The sequence below is a fragment of the Littorina saxatilis genome, linkage group LG5, assembly GCF_037325665.1.
Source record: "Littorina saxatilis isolate snail1 linkage group LG5, US_GU_Lsax_2.0, whole genome shotgun sequence".
NCBI classification, from domain to species: Eukaryota; Metazoa; Mollusca; class Gastropoda; order Littorinimorpha; family Littorinidae; genus Littorina; species Littorina saxatilis.
In genome coordinates this window covers 3,122,464-3,129,963 of record NC_090249.1, presented here as the reverse complement: position 1 = coordinate 3,129,963, position 7,500 = coordinate 3,122,464, and the positions used below count along the sequence as shown (strand labels likewise).

At 43.5% G+C, this 7,500-nt stretch overlaps 3 protein-coding genes across 3 annotated transcripts in view; all 3 read right to left on the bottom strand.

Annotated features, from left to right (window-relative positions):
• Positions 1-7,500, bottom strand: part of LOC138966079 (orexin receptor type 2-like) — a 302,367-nt gene that overhangs the window by 88,292 nt on the left and 206,575 nt on the right. The window lies entirely within an intron of this gene.
• LOC138966081 (heparan sulfate glucosamine 3-O-sulfotransferase 5-like) overlaps positions 1-7,500 on the bottom strand; it is a 222,025-nt gene that overhangs the window by 159,385 nt on the left and 55,140 nt on the right. The gene's annotated exons all lie outside the window — the stretch shown is intronic.
• Positions 1-7,500, bottom strand: part of LOC138966078 (heparan sulfate glucosamine 3-O-sulfotransferase 5-like) — a 154,823-nt gene that overhangs the window by 145,567 nt on the left and 1,756 nt on the right. The window contains exon 1 of the mRNA XM_070338164.1: positions 6,999-7,500. This exon is cut by the window's right edge and continues 1,756 nt beyond it. The gene's annotated coding sequence lies outside the window, so the exon portion shown is untranslated. The remainder of the gene's footprint in view (positions 1-6,998) is intronic.

Genomic DNA, 7,500 nt, shown 5'->3' with positions numbered 1-7,500 from the left:
TGATGCAGCAAACTGTTAACTGATGATGTAGCAAAAAGTTCCCTGATGATCTAGTAAAAGTGCACGCACCTCTATTCAAGCACAAATTTCACAGCCCTTGGTGATTTTGTCAACGTTAAGCTCTTCTTTATGTGCAATTTGCATGCTATTATATGCTTGGGCCAAAGTACAACTCTACTCAAAGTACACATCTGATCCCCGTTGATGATTTCAGCCAAAGTCCAACCATGTTCACAAGTACACATCTAATGCCCGTTGAAAATCCTGCCAAAGTTAAGCTCTGCTCAAAGTACACATGTGATCCCCGCTGATAATTTAAGCCAAAGTTCAACTATGTTCAAAAGTACAGATCTAATGCCCGTTGACAATTCTTGCCAAAGTTAAGCTCAGCTCAAAGTACACATCTGATCCCCGGGGTTGATGATTTCAGCCAAAGTTCAACTATGTTCAAAAGTACACATCTAATGCCCGTTGACAATACTTGCAAAAGTTAAGCTCTCCCCAAAGTACACATCTGATTCCCGCGGTGTTGATTTGGCCAGAGTACAACTGTACTTACAGTTCAGTTCTCAATCTGCGGCTTGTGGACCATTATAAGAGTGCCCCTGGCGACTCAGCAGCACCGGCAGACCATCATTAATCGCAGAACTCCTCCCAAAGAGATAGGCCAAGTGGTGCCTCTGGGACCGCACTTTTGTGTTAGTGAGCCCAATTTCCAGTTATCTGCTCCCAGTGGTGGGGGGGGGGGGGAGGTACCCTGTGGGGGAACAGTGGTGGTTCGGTGCTTTACTTCTTCATTCGTACTTCTTTATAATGTATTTTGTCCGATTCTCTTTTTACAAGTTTTGACTAAATGTTTTAACATAGAGGGGGAATCGAGACGAGGGTCGTGGTGTGTGTGTGTGTGTCTGTGTGTGTGTGTGTGTGTGCGTGTGTGTGTGTGTGTGTGTGTGTGTGTGTGTGTGTGTGTGTGTGTGTGTGTGTCTGTGCGCGCGTGTGTGTAGAGCGATTCAGACAAAACTACTGGACCGATCTTTATGAAATGTTACATGATAGTTCCTGCTTTGTGCAGAAAATACCAGGCGTTGTTGTATACATGTGCGACAAGACCAATTGTACAGACCTTCGGGGATGGTGTTTGATTATGCTTTGTGCAGAAAATACCAGGCGTTGTTGTATGTGCAACAAGACCAATTGTACAGACCTTCGGGGATGGTGTTTGATCATGCTTTGTGCAGAAAATACCAGGCGTTGTTGTATGTGCAACAAGACCAATTGTACAGACCTTCGGGGATGGTGTTTGAATTGAATTTTCATTAGCAAATTAGCCAACAAGGTAGTTTCGGCAATCCTTGGAAATTTGAGGCGGGAGTCACTTTTCACATGCTGTTAAAACAGTTCGGCAGATGTTCAGAAAGGACGGCCAACGTTTTGGCGATTTGACACACGTTTCGGCGATTTGACACACGTTTCGGCGATTTGACACACGTTTCGGCGTTTTGCTGACTGCTGGCACAAAACAACATCCCCCTAGTGTTTGACAAAAGCATATTCTTGTCTTTTTGTTTGTAAATAAATAAACAAAACATGACCTTTGTTTGAACTGCGAACCCATCAAATATAACAACTGTCGAGCATTTTCTCAAAAGCATATTATTCTGGCGTCAAAAATGATCGAAGCACCTCTGTGCATGCACACGCTCTATAGAAATGGGGAACTAATTGCCACTACCAAAAAAACATGACACCCGCTAAACGCTAGTGACATCTATGAATAAAACAATTATCTTGCATCGTTACCAAATGTCACTGTCACATAGACCACCGAAAACCCACTCGGGACATTCAGCGCTATTCAGTGTTTGTGTAAATTCGTCCTGTACTAATTCATAGCAGACACACCGAGTCATAATTAAGTGATGTTAAATAGTCTCTCTCCAGCTCCCACACACACACACACACACACACACACACACACACACACACACACACACACACACACACACACACACACACACACACACACACACACTTGTCTCTCCATCCAATGTTATATAGATCTGTCTTCACATAAGGTTGATGAAGATGATGATGATGATGATGATGATGATGATGATGATGATGATGATGATGATGAAGATGATGATTTTGCTGCTGATGATGTCCTCACATTTCCTTAATAATATCGATACACTCAGTAGATATCACACTAACGACGTGTTGCCCGTGAGCAGCCAGGGAATGCAGCCCTTATCTCCATCCTGATCATTTATTCCTCCATCCCGTTTCTACTCGCACGTTCACACGTCATAAACTCCGAGTTGTTGACATTTGGTTGACGAAGTCTTCTTCATTAGCATTGGTTTAATTAATCTCCCTCTCCACCCCCTTCCCACCACCACCCAACCCCCGCTCGCGTCTCGATCCACTCCGCCTACCCTGTTTTCGCCCACATCCCCATCAACCCTGAAAACATCTCTTTTTTTCTGTTTTTTTTTTTTTTTTTTAAGCGTCAGCTCTTGCTTACGGACAAACGGAGTGTCCACGCACCATAAACTCTTGAGTACATAACATTGTTTTGACAAAGCTTTCTCCACTATCATTTCGGACATGTACAGTATCCCTAATCCCCTCCCCCTCCCCACCCCTCCCCCCTACATACACACACACACTCTCCAGATCACCTATTGTTCCACTCCGTCTCACCTCCTCGCTCACACACCTCATACACTCCCGAGTAGATAACCTTGTTTTGACGAAGAGCACTCCATTAGCATCTCGTTGGGGCTTCATTTCCGTCATCTTTGTGTGTATGTACTCGGGGTACCCATTCGCTACCCGATTCGCAGCAAGGGGTCGACCAGTTCAACAGGGTGTGATCGAAGTCAATTATACTGCACAATGAATCAGCAGCTCGCGCCTTGCAAACATCGACCCCTTTCATCTCGGAGTGGATTCACTGATTCGAGTATGATAAGGGTATTGTTAGGTCGAAGAGGTGGAGAGTGGTTTCAGGGGGTGATGAAGAAACGATGTTTAAAGATGTCTATCCATTCCATCTGGACCTCTTGTAAATCCTCTTGTAGATCCGTCCAAACTTGTATATATATATATTCTTCTCCCCACCGCGGGTTAGGGGGAAGAATTTACCCGATGCTCCCCAGCATGTCGTAAGAGGCGACTAACGGTTCTGTTTCTCCTTTTACCCTTGTTAAGTGTTTCTTGTATAGAATATAGTCCATGTTTGTAAAGATTTTAGTCAAGCAGTATGTAAGAAATCTTAAGTCCTTTGTACTGGAAACTTGCATTCTCCCAGTAAGGTCTTATATTGTACTACGTTGCAAGCCCCTGGAGCAATTTTTTGATTAGTGCTTTTGTGAACAAGAAACAATTAACAAGTGGCTCTATCCCATCTCCCCCCTTTCCCCGTCGCGATATAACCTTGAACGGTTGAAAACGACGTTAAACACCAAATAAAGAAAAAAGATCTATATTCTTCTTCTTGGCCACACACAGTCAAAATGCTACAGCCTGGCCGATATATTTGGCCTGGCTGGGCTCCATGCAGTGTGGAATTGGAATGATGATGATGAAGAAATGGTGTAAAAGATAGATCTCATCTGGACCTCTTGTAAATCATCCTTGATCCGTCTAGGCTTTTACATCCTTCTACTTGGACGTGTAAAGATATCTTCCTTCCTGTGTAAACCATCGTGTATATCATTATATCACCAAAGTACGGTCCAGAGCTGAGATGCACGATGCGAAACTGGGTGCCACGGGTGGTACTGGGGGGGGGGGGGGGGGGGGGGGTGGTACGCAGCCCCGGTGTCGGATTGGTTGACATTGCGATTTTTTTTTTCTTACAGATTTGACCCAATCAGACCCCGCGGCTTGTTCCCCTACCCAGTTGGGTGGCACCCAGTTTCGCTTCGTGCACCTCATCCCTGGCTGCCACGTGACAATAAGAGCATCCTTTCACTTGCACACATACACAAACTCTCCAAGCCGGCTCAGGCTGCGTTCCGTGCATCTTGAAAACTGTTGCTGTGTTTACAGCGTGCATACTGCAACAAGGGGGGAGAGAGAGAGAGAGAGAGAGAGAGAGAGAGAGAGAGAGAGAGAGAGAGAGAGAGAGAGAGAGAGAGAGAGAGAGAGAGAGAGAGAGAGAGAGAGAGAGAGAGAGAGAGAGAGAGAGAGGGGCACACACACACACACACACACAGAAACACCGCACACACACGGAGACATGAAACAGAGAAAGAGGGAGGCAGACAGAGAGATGGAGAGACGGAACCGGTGGCCATGGGGTGTTGCTGCAAAAAAGAAAATAGTGTGATTGGAAGACAAGCATTCACCAGACAAGTGCGTGTCAGTGCGGTTGTGGCTATGTCACCTGTTAGCAGGCGTCAATTAAAAGCGAAGCCAGCATTCATGGTGCGTATCACTCTCTGTCTCTGGGAGGCATAGTGCCAGAACAGTCATGAAGATGCCAGACAACTGTTCTAGTGATACACACCTTGAGCAACCCGTAAGCCACACAATGTAACCAGCACACCCATAAACAACTGCTTCTTTACTATCAATAGCACTATGCATAGCTAGCTGTAAGTTGTATCAATAGCACTATGTATAGCTAGCAGTAAGTTGTAGGTATGAAGCGCTGCTCGGAATTTTGTTTTTGACGATCCACATGCATCACTTCAGCAAAATTCATGTCGAATTAAAGATTGCAAATCTTGCAAGTAAACTGTTTGGAGTTTGGAAATTGGAGGCACGGTGCCAAGACGTGAAGATGCCAGCCAACAGTTCAAGTGATACACGTCTTGAACGCTCCATGAGGCACACTATGCAACAGGTAGATTTACTTGCACTTGTTTAGACACGACTGTTTCTTTACTATATGTGAGCAGACAAAGCTTTAATGTGATTAATACCTGATGCTCGCTGTTCTGGCTTTTTTCTTTCTTGACAATAGCTATGTTTGTGCAGTCGTTAAACGGTGTTCCCCCCTTTTTTTATGTATATATATATTTTGTTACACTTGATGTAAGTTGAAAAACTGCATGAGAACAGAAAAACTCCGGGAAATAACCCTGTCGGGTGTGTATGCGTTGTGGAGGAGTGAATGCCCTCCTTGAAGTGAGACAAACAATTCACACGTGCTGTGTAATTTTCCCTCGTGACATTATAGGCCAATCGCTAGCGAGGTGGTGTGTCTAAAAGACGTGGACAGGAGCAAGTGTGGATTGTTTGCTTCACTAAAAACAAGGGCACTCACTCTTTCAAAACCCATACAAACCCGACAGAGTTATTTCCGAAAATCGTTGAAAAACAACTTAACTCATTTTATGAGAAAGTCACTGAATATTTTATGGTTTAATTTAAATCGTGCAAGTAAGCTGTTGACATTCAGGAGGCGCAGTGCCCGAAAGTAAAACTGCCATGGGCGACTGTTCCAGTGATACACGTCTTCAACGACTGACGAGAAACAGAGTAACGAAGACAAAGTCTATAAACGTCTGTGTCTGTTTGCAGGTGACCACTTTCAAGAGCTTGCTGTAAAGAAGTGCGCATAAAGATGCCAAGCAAGTGTTCAGATAATACGTCTTGGTCGCCTGTGGAGGCACACACACATATCTATACAACGAATGTTTCTCTACTGTATAGTCATGTAGCTAACTTTCCAGTCCTTGCTATAATACATGCTACAACGAATGTTTCTCTACTGTATAGTCATGTAGCTAACTTTCCAGTCCTTGCTATAATAGATGCATGGGAGGTGCTGTTCTGACTTTTTTCCCTTGACACTATCTGTTTGAGTATGTTAAACAACGATACATGTTCCATTATTTAGGAGCTGTTAATAAACCACATGGAAGAAGGCCTAAAAATAATGGTGAACCTGAAGATGGTTTAAATTTTTTAATTTTTACCAAAAATTGCTTTCGTATTATATAATTTATATACATATTCCACGAGGCACGCAAATCACAACTTAAACTAAGAAAACGAGATAAAACACAAAGTATTCAAAAACTGGTCTTCAGTAGGATCTGATGTTACCCTGTTTAATGTACAACCGAGTAACAAATGCTAAACTTTCATATTAAATCAGATTTTAACTGCTGTCAACGACAAACAAAAGCGAGTTATGAGAGCATTAACACGTTGCAATTCCACAAAAGGTCTCGATTCCTCATTTGAATGGTTAATTATTCACAGACTGCCATAAAATCGTAATATGCAAGTGGCAATGGCGACAGGCGAGCACTAACATAGACCTTTCTCTGGTTTCAACGGAACTAACTTTATGTTTTGTGTGGAAAAAAACGACACTTTTATCAGAGTTTGTTGCACGTTGGGTGGTTTTACGCATTTTCACACACTTTCAAATTGGTGGCTCACATACACATTCAGTCTCTTTTTCTCTCTCCCTCTCTCGATCAAATACACACACACACACACAAACACACAAACACGCATATGATCTGTCTCTCTCTCGCTCACTCTCTCTCTTTCGCTCACTCCCCCCCCCCCCCTCCCTCCCCACTTCGAGCGATGGACACTTGCAGGACTACAGTTTACTGAAACAAGTGGAATCACTAAGTAATCAAGACAAATTAGAGCGAGAGAGACACACAGAGAGAAACACACACACACACACACACACACACACACACACACACACACACACACACACACACACACATACACACGTGCGTAAAGAAAGAGATATCTTTCTTTATTTGGTGTTTAACGTCGTTTTCAACCATTCAAGGTTATATCGCGACGTAAAGAAAGAGATATAGAGACATAGAATCAGGCAGAAAAGTAGAGAATAAGGTATAATTTGACCAGAGCGACAGAGAAACCAATAGAAACAGAGAGAAGAAGGTGTTATTTCATCAACACACAAAACGAAGAAGAACCAAACAAGAACAAAAATACGAAAAAAGAAGACAGAGTCTGCATGAGACCGACATTTCCCGACTCACCTAAGCCAAAATGGAGAATCAGCAGCATTCCACGCAGTCAGTATAACACCTCCAGGCTTTCACATAGAGTTTCTGTAAACAATTTCACCCTTCCGCCACCACTCTGTTCAGCCCTAGACAATATCTTTTTCTGTTTTAATCCCGGTAATACCCCTGCATCACCACAGGTAAAAATGTTGAACCACACACGTTCTCTGCTCCACACACAGTTCAAGAGTTTCTGCGCAGATCCGTGACTGTCTGTAAACGCCAGAGCTTAAAAATCATCGAAGATTGAAGTGGAGCCACCTGGCACACACACACAAGCAGCGCTTGTTCTAACCAGTGGAAACTGCAAGTTTTCCAACACACACACACACAAATCTGTTCTCAGTCTGGATAGCGGGTGGTGTTTTCCAACTCAGAATCTGGTCCCACTTAGTAGAAAACGGTAACAGAATGATTGTCTCCGACACAAAATGTTTTCAATCCTAACTTGCCTGTTGGGAAAAAAAAGCGACAA